We start from the raw sequence: 20,746 nt of genomic DNA on the forward strand, positions 1-20,746 counted from the left end.
GATAGTTATTATTATTATAATATTAATGATGATGATGTCTTAAGAGGTATGCAAGCCTCCATGACTTCAAGTTTTTTTATGCAAATATCAACATATCCACAGAAACCTTAGAATCTCAGCTAAATGGTCATATAAACTATTTCTACAAGCACCAAACACAGCAAAAACCAGCAATGATTAAAAGAGCAGTACCGAACCGGTTTCCTCTATTGTTCTCCACCGATCGCCGCTGTAGCTACTGATAACGGCAGTGCTAACACAACGCATTGGAGCCACTTCCATCAACAATCACCATTTTAGGACCAGTTACACACGTGACTGGATTATGCCTTGTAACCTCTAGTTGGTGGAAGTGACGTGAGCGCAGCCTCTTTACTGGGATTCTGTTGGCTCAAATGATTAAAAAGAGGTGTCAATCATGTAAATTGGCAAATACATGTTACAGCCCCTCAGAATTTAAAGCGCCAGAGTCCATTTAAACTGTCTATTACACACAGCAGAATGGCCCGCTGACTGTGTGTGGGTGGTTCATTCTTAAAAAAATATTCAAAAAACAAGCATTTTTAAGCTTGTCAGTTCCCAGTTTCTGCCTGATTGTGAGTCTTGCATCGGGGTCCTTTTCCTGCCTGCCAAATAGCACTTCTTGATACCATAAAGGTTACAATATACAGATACTGTGTAAAAGGAAGTAGGTAGGAACCAAAACACTGTTTAGACTGTAGAAATCATACCCTTTGGTCTTATACTTAACCACCCAAACATTTATACACAAAAAAAAAAAAAACCCAGTGGCAAGTCTTTTATTTTTGTTCCCTGGAGGAGGAATACTAAACAAGGTATAATAGGCGGAAAAACTACTCACTTTTCAACCTGAAGTACTACACAGGAGTTCTGGTCATCTACTAGTATACTAGCATATACTACCATTAAAGCAGAAACTGTTCTTTGGGACAAAAAAAAAACTAGATGTAGAGAAGTTAGATTAATTTAAAGTTTAGTTTTTCTTAATTGCAGTCTGTTGATCTCTAAAGACATTTAAATACCAGGCATACACGTAGGAAGAAAGCATTTAAAAGCAAACCTTTTTCTTTCTTGTCTCTTCAAATAAATGTATATTAATATATTTCATTGTGTTTGAACATGGGTCTATCCAATTAAATGTCTGTACTATCACCTACATTTTCTCATTAATTCCACTTTGACTTCTCTGCATTACCACAAATCAATTGGAGATAAATTGTCTAAATTTTAGGAGCGGGACCACCTCTCCAAAGACGCCCCTTCCAGGTCTTATCTATATATGACCACCCAGTTCTACAAGTTGTTCGTTCTTGTTTTCATGCTCCACCCTCCCTCCCTTTTTTTCAGTTCTTTCACTTCTTCACTTCTCATTAGTACATGGGGATCTGCCAGGCCCAGGAGCTGCCACCAGGCCCCATCGAGGCCTTCCCCAAATCACAGCTCAATTCTTGTTTAAGTCATTCGCCTTTATTTACTAAAAACACGTTTAGAAGGTAATAGATTACTTTTGGTCATCAACAGGTCTGCAATAGATATAAAAAACTGAAGTTGGTAAGATGGTAATTTTTTATGGACTAAGGGAAACAAATTGTCCTTTTTTGTATTGAGACACTGTTGCTGTTATATGCCTCATTCCTATGCTGTATTATTCATTGTGGACTTCATAATTAACAGCTAACTTTAAATCATTAATACCTCATCCTCCTAATTTATACCTTGATTAGGCATTTTTGTAACTATTATAACTGTTAATTTCTCTTTGACACCTTAAGCAGGGATTGGCGTGCCTCTTTGTAGGCTTGCTGGACTCCTGGTTTGAAGGCATTGTCACATGCTCTTTGTAGAGCTCGCACCTCGCTGTTGAGCCATGGCTTCTGCTTGAGGAGCACTTTAAGAGTAGTTGTAGTTGTAACACTTTTAGTGCAGAAGTTGACGTATGAGAGTACGGCAGATGTGTGGCCCTCCTGTTCGTTCTGCAAATATACTCCATACCGTGTTGTCAAAACCGTCCTCTAGGGCTGCGGTGGCTTCCACGGTCCACACTCGTACTGTTTTTACAGATGGTCTTTGTCTTTGAATTAGAGGTCTATAAGGAGCAGGTGCAATATAAGCAGGGATCAGGCACAGAGAGAGATGATCTGAGGTTCCGAGATGGGGCAGGAGGGTGGCTCTGTAAGCATCTGGAATGTTGGTATAGACCTGGTCCAGTGTGTTATTTTCCCTCATTGGAAAGCTCACGTTCTTAAACAATCCAGACAGCACAGCTTTCAGGTTTGCATGGTTAAAATCTCCTGCCTAGATCACAGCACAGTCCGGGTGTGCTGTTAGCCATTTTTTTAAAAAGCGCTAAAGCAGCTCCATGGCTAACTTAGCATTAGCTTGCAGTGGCACATAAACAGCTACTTAGGCATATAGAAAAGTACTCATGTGAATGAAGGATGTTTTATAAAGTACTTTGAGTCCTCAAGAAGAGTAGAAAATTGATATATATATATATATATATATATATATTTGATTTTGATATTTGAAAATATTTGCTTGCCTCAATTTAATTCAGAATTTTCAGATTTTATATATTTTATCCACATACATAATACACAACACAGGAATGGATAAATCTCTACTTTTTCACTAGACACTAGATGCCACATATATAATATTTTGCAAAAAGAATTCCTTCACCCATCTACATAACCGAATTCAGGTATTCCAATCTCTTCCTTGGCCACAGGTGTATAAAATCAAGCACTAAGGCAGTGGTTCCCAAACTTTTTTCGCTGGGCCCCCCTTTGTTTTACAGAAAAATGCGCGCGCACACACACACACACGCACTAACACATCCTCCAACCACACAGACCCATATTTTGCTCAATTGCGGTTTATTTCACACCTCAAACATTTAGTAAACACTTAAGCAAATACAAGTAATCTGCAGCTAGTAAGAAAATAAACTACTAACTCTTTTACGCTACGTCCACACCTACACGGGTATTTTTGAAAACGCAGCTGTTTCCTCCACACGTAAACGGCGTTTTGAATCACCGAAAACTGAGATTTTTTAAAACTCATTTTTTGCGTTTATGTGTGGACGAGGAATACAGAGTTGGTCATGCAAGTCAAAGGTATGTGCCCTTTTTTCACGTCAGCTGAGCGCCACGTTATTGCTTACATGAGAGGAATGGCAGAATGGCAGATAAACAGTATTTTGTCTCTATCTTCAGGTTTTACACGCTTACATATAAAAACGCAGTTACTGTCCCTCTTTTTAGAAAGGCAGAGGCGTCATGGTATAATTATTTTACATGTAGTTGTTTTTTTCCTGTGTAAAAATATTCAACATTGCTATCAATAATTTTTTCAAAAAAAAAAAAAAGCCTCTGTGCAGAATAGGTTTAAAAACAACTGTGGGATACTGTTAGTCCATGATTTAGACAGAGGCCACAAATCGTGGCAGGAACGGCCTGATATTATTTGTATCCCGCTGTAACTTTGCTGTATAAAGAGCTAACATCTCCAAAATTTCAGGAGTAGTTAGTCATTACAAGAAGTGTTTGTGAACTCAAAATCAAGAATGTGGGATACTGTTTGTCCATGATTTGGAGAGCCCAGCGGTGCGCCCGACAAAGGGAAAACCAATTCTGCAGGGAGACCTACCTCAGCACTTGTGCAGGTGAAACCAAAGGGAAGATATGCTTCACCATATTTTCTAGTCTTTGGCTTAGAATGAAGTTGGTTTGGAAACATATTAGGCTATGCTTCATCTCCTGCTTTGCGTTTGTGTAGGCGCCTCGTGCTAGCAGTGTCCAAGCATTGTTGTTTTTTTTTTCTCCCTTTTTCATGTCGCGCCCCCCCTGCAATGGCTCTGCGCCCCCTCTACGGGGCGGGCCCCACACTTTGGGAAGGTCTGCACTAAGGCATGCAGATACCTTTACAAACATTTAGGAAAGAATAGGTCTCTCTCAGGAGCTCAGTTAATTCCAGTGTGATACCGTGATAGGATGCCACCTGTGTAACAAGTCCACTCATGAAATATCCTCATGAAGTCATAGGCCACGTAAAATCACAGAGCAGTCTCAGCAGATAATGAGGCACATAGTATACAAAGGTTGCCAGTTGTTTACTACAGACCTACAAACTTCATGTGACTTTCAGGTTGGCTCAAGAAAAAATGTGTAGAGTTTTATGGAATGGGATTCCATTACATTACCATGTGCAATGCAAAACGCTAGATGCAGGGGCATAAAGAATGTCACTCCTAGACTCTAGAGCAGCGGAGACCTGTTCTCTGGAGTGACAAATCACGCATCTCTGACTGGCAATCTGATGGATGAGTCTGGGATTGGCAGTTGTCAGGAGAACAGTAATTGTTTGACTGTGCAGTGCAAAGTTCAGCATACCAAGACATTTTGGACAATTTCATGCTCCCAAGTTTGTGCGAACATTTTGGGAATAGCTCCTTCATATTCCAACATGATTGTGCATCAGTGCACAAAACAAGGCCCATTAAGACACGGATGAGTGAATTTGGTTTAGAACGCAGTCATGTTGGAACACTAACACAATACACAAACTGGTCCCACAAACTTGGGGACATGAAATGCTTGGTATGCTGAAGAGGTCCTTTCACTGGAACTAAGGAAAACTCCTGAAAACAACCCCACCCGTAATTCCCCATCTAACAGAGTTTGCATTTAGCACAGTGCAGTTATGATGAAGCACAATGCAGTTCTCCTGGCAACTGCCAAACCAAGACTCTTCCATCAAATTGCCCCAGAGAAGCGCAACTTGTCACTTCAGAAAACAGGCTTCTAGAGTCCAGTGAAGTCATGCTTTAGTCCAGCGGTAGTGTGCTTTACACCACTGCAACCAACTCTTTATGTTGAAGTGAATCATCTAAATGTAAAGGTAAATGCCACGCCATGCCAAGTGCAATGCAGAGTGCATTATAGCAATGTAGTCTAGATGTAACAAAACCATGGCGCTTATAAAGCCTCATAGGAAGAGGTTTGTTTCCAGATTGTTATTCCCAGATTCTCGTCTGTTTTGTACCAATTTACATAAATTTCAATATAATATGACCTATGGCATATCTTCAATAGTCCTTGCTGTGTGGATATCAACAAGGAAACATCAATCTGAAAAATATGACAAACTTATTTGAATGAGTGCATCATTTATACAAAATACTGTCACAGTTACCCATATATGAATGGGTGTGATCTGTAGATGACCTGCTGCTACCTCCTGAGCTCAAGTCACCCCATACCCTGAGTGTAATGAGAACCTTAATTGCACTAAAAACAATTTTACTCTGGAGAGCATCACCATCAGCATAGGAGCACCACAGGGGTGTGTACTATCGCCACTGCTCTACTCCCTCTATACTTCAGACTGTGTGGCCACCCATGGCTCCAATACCATTGTGAAGTTTGCTGACGACACAGTGGTGTTGGGCGCCAACAATGATGAGGCGGCCTACATGGTTGAAGTGAAGAATCTGGCATCGTGGTGCCAGGATAACCACCTCCAGCTGAACGTCGGCAAGACCAAGGAGCTGGTGGTGGACTTCAGAGGGAGTAAGGATAGAGACTACAAGCCCATTATCATCAATGGAGCTCCAGTGGAGAGTGTGCAGTCATTCAAGTATCTCGGTGCCCACATCTCCTCAGACCTGATATGGTCTGCCCACATTCAGGTCAGTTGAAAAAGGCTGGGCAGTGCCTGTATCATCTCCGACAACTGAGGAAGTTCAGGGTCTCTCCAGGGATCCTCAGGACTTTCTATACACGCACTGTGGAGAGCATCCTCACACAGAACATCAAATCCTGGTAAGGGAACAGCTGTGTCAAGGATAAAAAATCTCTTCAGAGAGTGATCCGTATGGCAGAACGCTGCTGCAGGTCTACTCTCCCTTCTGTACAGGACATTTACACCAGGAGATAGGCAGCTCAGATACTGAAGGATCCGTCCCATCCCAGCAATAAACTGTTCCAGCTTCTGCAATCAGGCAGAAGGTTCTGCACCATCCGAGCAAAAACAGAGAGGCTAAAGAGGAGCTTTTATCCTCAAGCCATCCGTGTTTTGAATCAGGGCATTTGCTTTTGGAACTCAGTATCTTGGATTTGGTGCCTCACCTCTACACACTGTGCATTTTATTACAGCGATTTACAAAAGTCAGTAGTAAATATAGTTGTAAGTCCTCTACATAGCAATGACAACAGATGTTATGTTTGCAAATAACTTAACCTTATAGAATGAGCATGTAGAAGGATAAGGATAAGGCCCCAAGAGAGACATTTCTGAAACTCCAAGTGTCTTAACTGCTAATTCAGATTAGAATTTTACAGTCTTAACTCGGAAAGTCATTTGTTTGAGATAAGATTTAAACCTTTAACCTCCTAAGACCCGAACTCTTCCACAGCTTGCATTTTCAATTTCTCTATCATATTTGGACATATTGGGACCTGATGAATGTAAAAACAAAGAATTAGCAGATTTATTTATTTATTTTTTTTACCTTATTTTGGTTTTAAGAAAAATGAGAGCCACATATGAGGATATTCATTTAAAATCTCGATAGAACAGTAGCAGTATAATGTCCTCGTAAGTGGATATCAGGCCCTTGTAGAGCAAAATTGAGTATTTTGGTCTAAATAACCCAAAATGTGATGTCCACATATGTGGACGCCAGGTCCTAGGAGGTTAAAGAGTCAAACCAGAATCCAGAATCCAATTTAGAATCCTTATACTCACATACAAGGTCTCAAACATAAAGACCCCATCATGTCTTAAAGACTTCACACACCATATCACCCCAACAGTGGACTTTGCTCTCTGATTGCTGGCTTATAGTTCCTATGATATTTAAAAGTAAAATGCAGAGCCTTCAGCTTTCAGGCCCCTGTTCTGTGAAACCAGCATCCAGTTTGGATTTGGTAGAACAGACACCCTCTCTATCTTTAAGATCAGGCTTACAACTGTCCTTTTTGCTAAAATGTATAGTTAGGATATCTGGCATGCAGTATGAAGGAGCCAGGGATTGAACCACCAACTTTGGGATTAGTACGTGATTCTCCTGAGCTGCAGCTACCTCTGCTAACAGGCTTAGGCTGGTGTATTTTTTCTTCACTCACCTTTTTTGCATTTATACACCACTCTCCTTTAATTATTAGTTCACTAGCTGGGCCCACGTCCTCATTTTAGGTTTGAAAGTGTTTTAGTAGGTAAAGGTGAATGCTTGGACATGAATTGAGCAGCGGTTTGGGGAAGCCTCAAAGGCGACTGGCGACGGCTTCCGGGCCTGGCAGATCCTCATGTACTAAACAAAAGTGAAGAAGTTAAAGAATTAAAAACGGGAGGGACGGTGGGGCACGTAAACGAGAATGATTAGCTTGCAGAACTGGGGTAACCTATATAGATAAGAACTGGAAGGCGTGTGTTTGGAGGCATGGTCCTGCTCTTGAAATTCCGATACATAATCTCCAATTATTATTCATCTCTGGCTAACTTCCAGAGTGTAATTTTTATCTTGTCTTCCACCCCTCAACCCCAGCTGGTTGCAGTAGATGATTGTCTGAGTGATGGGGTTTTCTCTCTACTATTGTAAAGTATTTCACTTACAGTATAAAGCACCCTAATTAAAATCACATTGAACTGAAGCCACTGACTCCTGTATAGTGTTCCAAATGCTCAATGAATGAGCCATAATTGGCAGTGTGAAAAGCAACACTCAATCCATACTGTTTGTGCATGAGAATTCTCATATGAAGGTGAGCGCTGCAGCACCTCTGTTCTAATGCAATGTTTTTCTAACATAATAAATGATTGAGGTACACTTTTTCACATTTCTCAGCAGCCTGTTTGTTGAATGGATTCATTGTTCCAGTTATAAGTGGAGAATTAAATATTGTGTAAAATTGAAACAAGCACATTGAATGTTGAAGTCTAAAGTGACTAAACACGGGGAAAATAATGGTCAGATCTAACAGGGGTGGCTAAAATCTTCGTATTTCTTATGTTAGCTGTTTAGATCTGCTTCACTGTTGACAAGAAAACACAGCTTCAGATTAGTCACAGCGTCTCTTACTGTACTCCTAGCTATTAAAGTAATTAAGATAATTACTATCATTTTCTTCAGGTTTTATACTGTAATTAAGTGAGTCGGGAGAAGAATAGTAATTTGGCCACAACATAAGCCAATGAGGACATGAAATGAAAAATATAATTATTTACTGTGTGATTGCAGCAGCTAGCCAGGCACTAAAAAGGGGGTTTGATGTTTGCACTGACATCTACATACGTGGATAATTACTGTTCTTAGGCTGGATGATGAGATGGCACAGATTACACTGTCTCACTGCTGACTGAAAAAAAAAATAGACAGATAAGAAGAACACTGTCTAGCCTGGTCCTACAAGCGTATGCATAAAGTGTGTGAGCCTGTGTGTGTGTTTCTTGGTGTGTATGTTGACATTGAGAACAGTAAATGCCATCATGGTTTGCTCCCCCCCCCCCCCCCCCCGCACACACACACACACACACATAAATAAAGAGAGGCAGAGTTTCAAGGGATTTAACTTTAATTTAACCTTTACCGCTTTTTTTCCCTCTGTAAGGAAGGCACATCTCCGTAATGTGACAGTGAGTTGATTTAGGTCCCCACAACATAAGAAATACTCAGCAATACCACACATGCACACACACATGCAGTTATGCTTCCTCTATAATGAATTTCCTCCATTTCCTGGAAAATTTTCCTAACCGTAAACACAATTACTACTTACTGAAACCTAACTTATACCCTAACCTTAAACCAAGTCTGTGTACTAAAACACAATGAATAATGTCGTGGTTACTTCATAATGTGACTGTAAACAGATGTATGTTCCCACAACATGGTATTACATAGTATTACACAAAAATACACGCAAATATAAATTATCAAATCATGCCCTCTTGCTATGTCACAGTACCCCTAGCTCATTGAGAACAAATTACAGAGCAGAGCACGCTCCATTAACAGGGAACCGAGATCAGAGGAAACCACACCAAAGACAGATGTTTCCAACCATCACTGGTTGTAATTTGGATTCTGATAGCACATTGTCTGTGTCTACTTGTGTTAATCAATCCAGCTGTCAAAACCAGCATAATATCTATGTTTATTTTGCTCTCAGCAGCACTTATAGGGAATTAAGGGACTTATAGGATTATCAGTCAGAAAGAACCAAACAAGAAGGTATAGCTTGACTTACAAATAATTTAAGATCAAAATGACAGCACGCATGACAGTATGGATACAGGTAATAGACGCTTCATTTACCTCCATTATACTGATAGAGACAAAGATTTTTATAAAACTGTAAAAATAAAACCAAATCTACTTAGAAAGATATACCTAAAAGATTATGAGATGATATACTGTACAATATAAAATAATATAACTGACTGAGCCTTTCATCATCAGTCTTCAGGAAAAAGTACATGTATAATATGAATACTAGGGCTGATGTGTCTTTTTAATAGAGAGCATTCTAATTCCCAATGTGTAACATACCGACGATACCGAGGCATCTCATAGTAGCACGAAAAGTACCCTTCCACATCCTTATGGGATGCTCCGGGTCCTCTGTTGAATCCAACAGAATGCCGGTGGTAACACACGCTTCAAGCAGAGACTCCAGCCATAACCACACCCCTAACCTTAACCCTACCACATAGTGTTTTCCAAAGCAATTAATGTTCAGAATGTAAAAGACATTTACATCTATACATTAATTCCATCTGGCTCTCATGACTCCGAACACGTAGCATGCCGACGATTTGTCAAATGAAAGTAACTATTCACAAAATCTATTTGTAATTTTACCAAATAATAGTCATTGCTATAATGACATACTTTATTTTGTTTTGATAAAAAATGTGGTAAATGGTTGAACCCCATGGGTTGCATATACACATCCTATAGAGAACTATAGTCACTTTCTTTCCTGCTCCTTAGACTGTGGATGAACCTACAGAGGCACTTTGGGTTAAGTGTGTGTGTGTGTGTGTGTGTGTGTGTGTGTGTGTGTGTGTGTGTGTGTGTGTGTGTGTACAGAAAATGACAAACTTCACAGGGTAGAGTCTTGATATTTACGTATAATCACCTCTGCAATATTCTTAATAATTCTATGTAGAATTGTGCGATTTGTATATATTCCTTACATTTGCCTTAGGGATTAATAAAGTATTCTGATTCTGATATGCAGTTGTCAATGTATATACAAAGGTCCAGTTCCAGTCAAAGAAAAGCAGTATGTTTTGTTGTTGTCTCGCAAAGACATCAGAGCATTTGAGCCCCAGTGGCTCCCTTCCACACAGTAATACAGGGCTGCTCCTTTAACCTCTTGTGTAACATTCCTGAAGGACATCCTGAAAGAGAACAATAGCAGAGAACAAAGTTAGACAGTGGTTCCCAAGCTTCTATCCACCCCAGGCTCTGCACTGACGTAATATGAGGACAGACATGATGGAAATAATACGGTGAACTTTTGGAGCTTTACCTCTCCTGTTCTTGCTTCAAAACCAGGTGCAGAGTACCACCTTTGCCACCTTTGACAACAACTTACAACCAAAGGTCTTTTTTTGTATTATGTTTTGGCATTTTTGCATGAATAGTGGAGCAGTGAAGATGGACAAGAACGTAGGGAGAGAGAGAGAGAGAAGGGGAGGAAATGCAGCAAAGACGTAGGTCAGACTCAAACCCAAGCTGCTGCACTCCAGCTATGTGGCTACTTAGCTCATTTAGCTCAGCAGTTGCTGAGCTAAATGAGCTAAGTAGCACCCAGCTACTGTTGAACCCATTTGTTCAACAGTTGTTCAATGATTCTGATAACAGATTCTGATCATATGAAATGGGTGTCACTTGTGGTACTTGACTTTTGCTAATATTTCTGCAGTTCTTCTTTGTTGTTAATGTCTTTAATATCTGTGACTTTTTTAAAAAAGGGTTTTTGTTGAATTTGCCTGACAGTTGCCACAAGACACAAATTTAATTTCTGAAAGTACTGTATGAAACCTCATCTGACTAAACCCTTCCTTATTTACACTGCAATAGGCCTGAACTGCTGGGGACTTTCCATGATACACAGTTTCTTGTTTATTCACCTCTTTTCACTCTCTAATACTAAGAGTGGTGGTTTATACACCACTTTGCATTTAATCATTAGTTACTACTAATCTCTGGATATCTTCCACAGTGTGTCCTTTGTCAAATTCCCCTCTCTTCACCCCCAATCAGTCATGGCAGATGGCTGAGTATAGTTCTACAAAGTTTCTTCTTGTTTAAAGGGACCTTTTCCCTTCTTGTTCATAACATGTCATATGACTACTGCACTTTCTGTGTATTATTGTCTGTGTGTGGCAAGTTATGAAGAAATCTTAAGATGAAATCCTGAACCTTTCACACAACTTCCAGTTTTAATTTCACTCCTTTAAGAAAGGAAAACTGATGCCAACTTGGGGTCTACTTGCATATATTGAAATACGTCAGGATATGCAATGCATTTTGCATCACTGACATCTAACTTCAATTTAAATGCACCCTTACTAGGTATGTACAAGGTATGTAATATGAACCACTTAGTCTTAAGGAGACAACAGAGCACATTAACCAGATGCTTGCATGCAAACTTAGTATCAATTTAAACTATATTTGTAATAATTGAATGTCTAAAACCTCCATCTTTTTTGGTTTATAGTGAATAGTAATTAAAAAAAAAAAACTTCCAAAAGATAAAGTTAAATGCAATGCTTCAATCAGCCATTAACACTGACTGTAGAGTTGGTGTGCCGACATCCAGCCTAAGAACAGAGTAAGTCATCTTTAAGATTACTGAGATAATTATTACTATTAGTGGCTAGAGAGGGTTTTCAATTATTTATAACTGGTTTTATAAACAAATGTATTTAGCAAAATGTAAGAGCAAAAATAACAGTGAGGGGTTATTATTTAATTTTTACCCAATTGTCCACTGTGAATACATAATGATTATGCTTCTATACTTTTCAAACTGTATTTCTAGATCTCAGTGAATATTATGATGAGAAGCTACAATGTTTAAGGTCCAGTTTATAATAAAAAAAAAGGTATTCTTTAGTTCATAGCAAGTACAAGCTTCCGACCTCTGCTATCAACACAATGCAAACATTGTATAGAAATTTTTGTTGTTGTTCTCTGACTTGGAGAGAAATCTGGATCTAATGAACTATCCCTTCTATTTATTTGACTTCACACATCTGCTCAAACAGCCAAAAACGCAGACCAGATATTGTTTATTGATGGACAGAACCATCTGCACTGCTAAGAGCTTTGTTATCTCCCCTAAAACCAAGGTTCGTAGGGGCCTCTGGAACAACAATAAAAGTAGGGTGAATCCCCCTCTTTTTGAAATACATAACAGTGCAGTTACCACTGAGCTTTGGCACCATGCTGTTGCATTCCACTGGATCAGCTGGGATGTAGACAGTAATACAGCAGAGCCTCTTATTCATTTAACTGAAGTACAGGGGCTGTATGTTTTCTGAATTTGAAAATAATAAGTGAAGATTATAGAAATGATAGCAAAGTACTTATTATAATCATTAGTATACAATAATGATTGTATGATCCACTTAGCAATGTGAGGAATAAAATTAACTTTTCAAATAACTAACTGACATGAAGTTTTTCTCTCTTCAATGGACTGTCCAACATAATTGCAGAAAGCTTTGCAGATAGGCATAGAGAAGCAGATATTCAATGCAGTTAGAAACAAATTCATATATTAACACTTTCCACCAGATACATTACACTACAGTGGTTTTCTTGACTCAATTCTTTTCCATGTGTTGGCCATTATATCATCTATAACTTTAGGCGAGACTTTGCAAAATATTGCCTAATGTGAATACATTTCTGAAACGGTAAATGTATTGTTGGCCATTTTATTAAGATAATACCACTCTTTTACTAACCCTAATCAGTAATCAGTAATCTCTTGAGATAAAGAAATACTTTGTGCAAATATCCACTGTCTTTGGATTTGAACCCAGTACACTCTTGCTTCCCAGAGGCAGTACAACTCCGTAGGGGGGTTGGGTGGGAGCCCAGTGGTGAATATAGAGAAACTCCAGGGGCCTGCTGAGAGGCCCTGAGTAGGAGCAACTTAACAGAGGCCCGCTCATGGCTGAAGAGATGGGATTGCCCAGGACCCAGTGAACAGGGACAGGTATAGGGTCAGGCTCAGCCTTTTTTGGTGCAACAGTTTCTGAGGATGTCCCAAGTAGCAACAGTCTTTAGAAAGAGAAGTTATGCGAAGCTAAATACAGTTTCTGAGCTGGGACCACAAATTGCTGTCTCTGTGTCATGGTCTCTTGGTCCTCCTGTCCTGGCTCACCTCTTTCTGTCTTTCTCTTCCTTTTTGCTCTCTCCCTCTCTCTCTCTCTCTCTCTCTCTCTCTCCCTCTCTCTCTCTCTCTCTCTCTCCTCTACTCTGTCTATTTGTACCTGTGTGCGAGTTGACCTCATCCCTGTGTTTCAGGAGAGGAAATAGGGTTCCTGCTCTTTGGTTCCACATCTGGTAGTAAAGAACTCACCTATGCCTGTTTTGATCTTATGTTAAGTTTAGGTTCTCTGAGTGGTTTATGTTAGGTTGTTTATTCCTTGCTGTCAGTAATTATGTGTACCTCCCTCAGTGTCTAGCCTTGTCTTATGTTTTGTGAATCTTGTTTCTTTCGTTTAGTCCCTAGTGTTAAGCTTGCGTGTCTTGAGTTCATTCTGTGTGTTTCCTGTCTTATTTTGATAGTCCATGTCCTGTGTGCAGTGTGTGAGTCTTGTTAGCTCTGATTTGTCCCATCTTTGTTTCCTTCCTGTCTCCCATTCCTTGATTGCTTCCTCTGTGTATTTAAGCCCTGTCTTTCCATTGGTCTGTATTGTGATCTACCTCATCCCATACTGTGTGTTCTGTTTAGTTATTTTTGTTGTGTTTAGTAATAAAGCTGTGTTGTGTGCACTTTTTAGCCTCCGTGAGTCGTGCTGTCCTCTGTGCAGATTGTCTGGAGGCTAGTGAGCTGAACTTGTATCCGGTGAGAGAGATTCTAAAAGGAAATGAGGATCCACTTTTGCTTTTTTTAAAAATCTGGCACCCTGGATCGCACTAATGTTTTGCTTGAACCATTTCAATATTTGTGTGTTTGTAAATAAACTTGTTGAACTTTTAGTTTGGAGTCATGTGTTTTAATTCAATCCATCTGAGCTGTTAAGATGGAAAAATCCAGCCAAGAAATGAACTCAGTGAACTTGGAACCATTGCGTTGTGGCCTGTCTATCCAGGAAGCTCAACTTAGAAGACATGAGCATATGCCACGCCTCATCTCTGGAGAACACCGCACCATAATTCATCAACTCAGAGAACATCAACTTTAGCAGAACCTAAAGATATGATAAAATAATCTGGATCAATATCTCCCAATAACTCCTCTAATCACTCAGTTTTGGCCTTCAAAATCCAGATCACCACTATTTTCAGATCCTCTCGAGAGAACCTTACCCACATCAAAAGTCTTTCTAGGTAGGACAGAGAGGAGTTGGTTATTCTCAAGACAGTGTTTTTTGTTTTGTTTTGTTTTTCTGACAGAAAAATAAAACATGCTTCTTACGGTGCTAAAATTGCCTTTTTGGTAAAACTGCTGTAGAGATAAGCACTAAGATAGGGACAGGTGGTATTAAAGACTAATCCAAATATTTCTTTTGTGCACTTATTGCCAATTTCAAAAATGTGTTTCATAAAGGCTTGAACCCTGACACAGCCACTCACAAGCTCTTCACATTCAAACGAGCTAAGAGGAGTCTAAGACGCCTGGAAAGAAAGCAACTGGACTTCTTTAAGTTTCTTTAAAATGTTTTACCTCTAATCCAAGAAGCTTCTTCAGTTTTAAAACCACATGGTGGATACTCCCTGGTATTTAAAGCCTAGTAGGTGTTGTCCCGAAAGAGGGACCCACTATTAATTGTGTGACACATGAGCTAGGTTGTGAAAAATTAGAGGTTTCAGGGGAAATCATTTTGAGACTTTGCCTCACCCTATCATGTGATCTACTGAGGCCACTTGACTCAAGATGTGAGCAGTGTTTGAGGTGTCTGGGAGGGGATCTCAAAACTGCATTGTAAGTGGCAGACTGTTGGTGTCATAAGCCACCCCCTCTGTTCAAAGGTGGATGACCTTTGAACAGAGGGGTTGAGTCAAGAGAGAGTGATGTACAGTCTATGTAGCTTGGCCGGGCCCATTTCTCACCTCTCTATCTTGCCCAACTTACGAGCCCTTGCTGATCCTATTGATCTGCTCCTTGGGGCCACCTTGTCAACTAGCAGACACTATTGTCTAACAAAGCCTGAATGAGAGGCCATGGAAAACAATACAACTGCCTGTATTGTAGCTGGAATAATTGAAACATATTCTGGTCCTGTAGGTGCTCGATTATTTTTTTTGTTGAAAAGAAACACAAGCCTCTTTGTTGTGAAGACTTCCATGGTTTCAACAAAATAACTGTCAAGAACAAATATCCTTTATCTTCTTTATTCATCTTTTTAATTGTTACAGGGAGCCATCATCTTCTCATTGGACCATTAAAATGCCTACCATTTGGTGAGAATAAAGCAGGGGAAGAAGTGGAAATCAGCTTTCAACACTCACTTGGACTTCTTAGGATATTTTGTAATGTCCTTTGGTCTAACTAAAACACCAACTGTTTTCCAGGCCCTTGTAAACAAAATCCTCCAAGACTTCATTTCATCTTTGTTTATTTTGATGCAGCTTCATCTTCTCATGATCCCCCCACAAACAAGAATTCTGCATCCATCAGGTGCACCAAAGTCTCCTTGAAAGTAAACTCCTTAAAGTGAGTTTAAATCAATGTGAGTTCCACATTGATTCAGTATTATTCCTCTGGTTCCTTGTCAAGAAGGGACAGACTGACCTGACCAAAGTTAAAGAAGTGCGTCTGAAAATGAATGGGCAATGGGAAGGCCATCCACTTGAAACAGTCAGGAATGGCTATGGACTGGTGAGTGAGGGATTTAACTAAGGTCAACCCAGAAGTGGTGGCTCCAACATTAGCTACAGCTAATTTTCATGATGTTCACAAATGGCCTGAATTAATTCCAAGGGAACAGTTTCTGGACTTTCAGGATTGCTCAGATGTTACATTGTGAACTGCCAGATTCTCTTGCCTTCCTTCTTGGCTCTGTAATCATTCTGTGGAATACCATAAGGATAGCAAGAGACTGCATTGGTATCCAGATTTTTGTTTTTCTTTGTACTGAATGATTAGGTGAAAAGACTGGACAACCACTTATACCCTGTTGTATCAAGCTTTGTGGATGTCAAAATGTACATAAGTTGGTTGCTGTCAGTCAATACCGTGAAGTCTGTAACCTAATACGTAGTCAGATAATTTTTCTGTGACTGCTGACTTAAGGGCCAAGAACTCGAACCTATGAGCTGGGTACTACCTTACACTCTCTCACTCTTTGAATGCCTACGACTTGCAAAAGATGACTGACCATCTTGTACCTGATACAATTGAGTAGGGCAGTGGTACTGGCATCCGTATATAGAACATATGGAAGCTGGGGGGTCTGCAAATCCAAAAGACTGGAGCTTATGTTAGCTTTGTTATTATCTCATCAAAGGCCTCCTGATGTAGGGGTGTCCACCAGTGACCAAAGGGCTCCCTTTGGTTGTTATAATCTGAGTTTGCAATTGTCCTTGGTTTGTTATTCAGTTTCCTAAGTGGTGACAAGCCGGAGGCTAGTTCATTAAGTGCTCTGGCAATGATGGAGTACCCATGAATAAACCTCTGGTAATATCCAGCAAATCTTAAAAAAGGACTGAAGTTCTATAAGATTTGTGGGGATTGGCCAGGTCTAGGGATGGGTACCGGTATCCGGTGCCATCATGGCACCGGTTCTGACATAAACGGTAGTAACCAGACCGAAAAGCAGCGCGCATTTCGGTGCTTTATTTCGGTGCTTTTTTTTCCTGAGCTGTGATACACTTTCTTCTTCCTTACATTTCTATTGGCGGTTGGCAAACAACTGAAAGGTGCATTACCGCCACCAACTGGTATGGAATGATACACTTTAGATTCTAGCCAATCATTTTACGTTTCGAGGATAGTAGGCGGGTCCAGGTACGTACGTTCTTTTAGAGCAGAGCTACAGATTAAAAATGCCCAAGGCAAAGCGGTCAAAAGTCTGGCTGTACTTCACAGCAAAAGATGCAAACTCAGCAGCCTGCAACAAGTGCTTTAAGCTGATACTGTCAAAGGAGGTCACACTTTAAATCCGATGAACCTAGCCCTGCCAGTGTAGCAGAAATGATGATGGCAGCAGCAGCCGTTCTTCTCTGCGTGAGTAGCTTAATGTTGTTCGTGTGTAATTTACGTTGAGTAAGCTAACCGCGTTATTAAATTAATGCATGTAACGTGAACTAGCAAACACCATCATAGCTACATGCGGCTGTCTTCTTGTTTGATGTCAGATACTCCCTTCACCCTGGCCAAAAAGGCTAAAATGACCGAAGAAAAAGTGGAAAACAGCTAAACATGAGAGGTTTTTGGACAAAGTTTGTGTTTTTTCCATTGTTTAAGCACTGCTTCCAGCCCAGAGTGATACCATATATGCCGTATACCTGCAGAAAAGACTAACATTGTTATCTTTTTACAAAAAAACAGCTGAACATGAGAGGTTTTTGGACCAATTTTGTGTTTTCCATTCTTTAAGCACCGGTTTGGGCACCGTTTAAGCACCGGCACCGTTTCAAAAGTACCGGTTTGGCACCGGTATCGGATAAAACCTAAACGATACCCATCCCTAGCCAGGTCTTTAGGACCTCAACTTTCTCAGGGTCAGTTTCCACCCCTCTTTCAGAAACAATGCGGCCAAGGTATTTTACCGAGTTTTAGGTTCATATTGCCCATGCACATCTTCATCAATATCTTGAAGGTTGAAGGTGTATTTCTAAACCCCTGCGGCATCCTATTAAATTGGGCAAACAAATAAAGTCTTTGTCATGATCCTGGGTCTTATGACCCAGCGCTTTTTTTTTGTTGTCATTTTGTATTTTGGTTTGAGTACACCTTGTTAGTTTAAAGTTTAGTCTTAGTCCCTAGGTTGTTATGTTTAGCTTTTGATTGTTAGATCTCCCCACGTCTTTGGTCCTGTGTCTTCCTCTGTGTATCTGTGTTCATATAGCTCTGAGTTCTTGTGCCTTGTGTTTTATTCCATGTTTCCCCAGCCCGTTATCTCTGTGCCCTCTCTCCCCCCCCCTCCTCTCTGCATCTCTGTGTTCTTCCTGTGTTACATTTAAGGTCAGTATGGGTCAGTATTTTCAGTTTCCGTGTCCTCCCTGCCTTGTTATGCGTAATTGTCCTCAGCTGTGCTCCCCGTGTGTTCCCACATCCCTCATTACCTTTTGTGTACTTATGTCAGAATCTCCCTCAGTGTTGTGTGCATTTCCCCATGCCGCCTTGTGAGTTAGTTTTAGTTCTTCCCAGTGTAGTTTCATATCGCCCTTTGCCTTTCTGTTAATAAAGTCGTGTTTTGAGTTTAACCTCCGGTTTACGAGTCCAGCGTTTGGGTCCAATCCTGGCTGCCTCCACAGCACATCATGACAGTCTTAGGGTTGTCTGCTTCCTCTATTTCGGCCTGATAGTAACTGCACCTGAGGTCTAGAACAAAGAACCACAAAACCGACAAGAGCAATTTTGGAAGAGCTTAGGCATCCTTTATGGTTTGCAGATTAAGCTTTATGTAGGCTACACATAGACGAACAGAACTATTCTTTGTGCCAACAGCAACAATGGGGACTCAGACTCTTGTATGACATCAGAATGAAGGCGTTCCGGTAAGTGTTGTCTCGCACCATCCACATCACTGAGCTTGATAGTGTTTGACTTTGTCACTATGTTTTCTAACAGTTTGTTTTTTGTATAGCACTTGCACTATAGCACTAACATTAACATCTTTTTCTAATGTTGTTTTGGGGGGTACGATAATTTCATGATTGATTCGTCATTTCTTAATACAACAGGGAGGTGACATAGCCATAGGCAACGTAAAGTGACTGCAATCACTGAAACCATTAAGCCATGGCCTGCTCATGGCTTGCAGAGCGGAGGTGGGGAATAGCCAAGGCCAAAGTGTAAATTTCAATATAAGAGCATACAAACTCTTTAGAAAAGGTGATGGTAAGCTCAATATATCATAAATAGGGGACAGACTGATAACAAGCAACCTCCACTTCAAGTAGATCATTTGATTGGTCAGATCTGCAAGATGTTCTTCTAAAAAAGACTGGAGTAGAGATGTGACTTGTGTCCATAAGACAGTTCGTCTCTCTCCCTGCAATATTTACTTGCACTGTGGTTTTAGCCTGTCTGTCTCTCCTCACCCCTATCATTTCTTGAAGACAAATGATAGGGGCCATTATATGTACGTTTTACTTTGCTCAACAGAGCTCTGACTTTTTGTCAGCCTGGCTACAGTGCTGAAGAAAAACTTAGGGCTGTTTTCATTTTCTTCAATCACTGATAAATAGTAAGATGTTCGAGCTTTATGGAGGGCTTTTTATGGAGCAATAAAGTATTTTTCCAGGATAGATGAAGATTTTCTAAATTAGCCAGAGGCCATTTCCTCTCCAGTTTATGAGTTATATGTGATAATGTAATACTGATAACAAGATAATTCACATCTGTGGCAGTAGAGAGGTTAGGGTTAGGGTTTTTTGGATGGGGTCTGGGGGGGATAACTGGAGAAAAGAAACACATAGAGGTGTGTGAGACTGCAACTCTGCTTACTGGTTTCAACACTGGTCACATTTTGGGGGATGGGCCAGATTTCTAGAAATCTAGAAAGCCAGGATACACGTGGAGATGTGCATCAGGAATGACATCCAGTGTAAAATCTGTGTAAATCATTGTAAAATTCAAATCAAACATGTAGCTTATCAAGAATGAGACTTCCATCCCAAATTTGTCGAAGCACAGGTTAACAACGGCCAACATGGTGCTGGTGGGAACTGTGCTACTGTTGGCTGGAGACGAAAGAAGAGGAAAGAATGCTAAGAGGCAGCTGGAGAAGAAAGGCAGGAGTATGAAGGTCAGGAGTAGGGAGTTTAACCCTGTAAGACCCAACCCATCAAAATAAGACAGAAGATTCTGATTTTTGGGAACTGAGATATTTATTAACCCTTCTAACAAAATCCACATTTATTTTTTGCTATATCATGTTGTGTATGATATATTTTTATTGTATATTTATTATATATATATACTTTTTTTTAATCACATTTGATACATTGGGCGTTTTTGGCAACTTTTTGTTAACAACAATGTTAGTTTTAGACAAGAAAAAGTTTTTTTTTGTTTACAACATTTTGACGTTATGGCAAGTATTGATCATACTGATTAGATAGAGGTCTCAGAAACTCATGCTTCAAATATGACAAAGGGCATTATAGGGTTAAATATAGGGACTATTACTAAACAGAATGAGTTGGCTGATATGATGTAGAGAAGGATGGTAGATATACAATATTATTTGTGCAGGAACCAGGTGGAAGCAAAGCAAGACCTAGATTACTGGAGGTGGATTCGAGCTGTTCTACCATGTAGACAGGAAATGAAATGGAGTAGATTTACCCTTG

The sequence above is a fragment of the Neolamprologus multifasciatus genome, chromosome 15 (assembly GCF_963576455.1).
Source record: "Neolamprologus multifasciatus chromosome 15, fNeoMul1.2, whole genome shotgun sequence".
NCBI classification, from domain to species: domain Eukaryota; kingdom Metazoa; phylum Chordata; class Actinopteri; order Cichliformes; family Cichlidae; genus Neolamprologus; species Neolamprologus multifasciatus.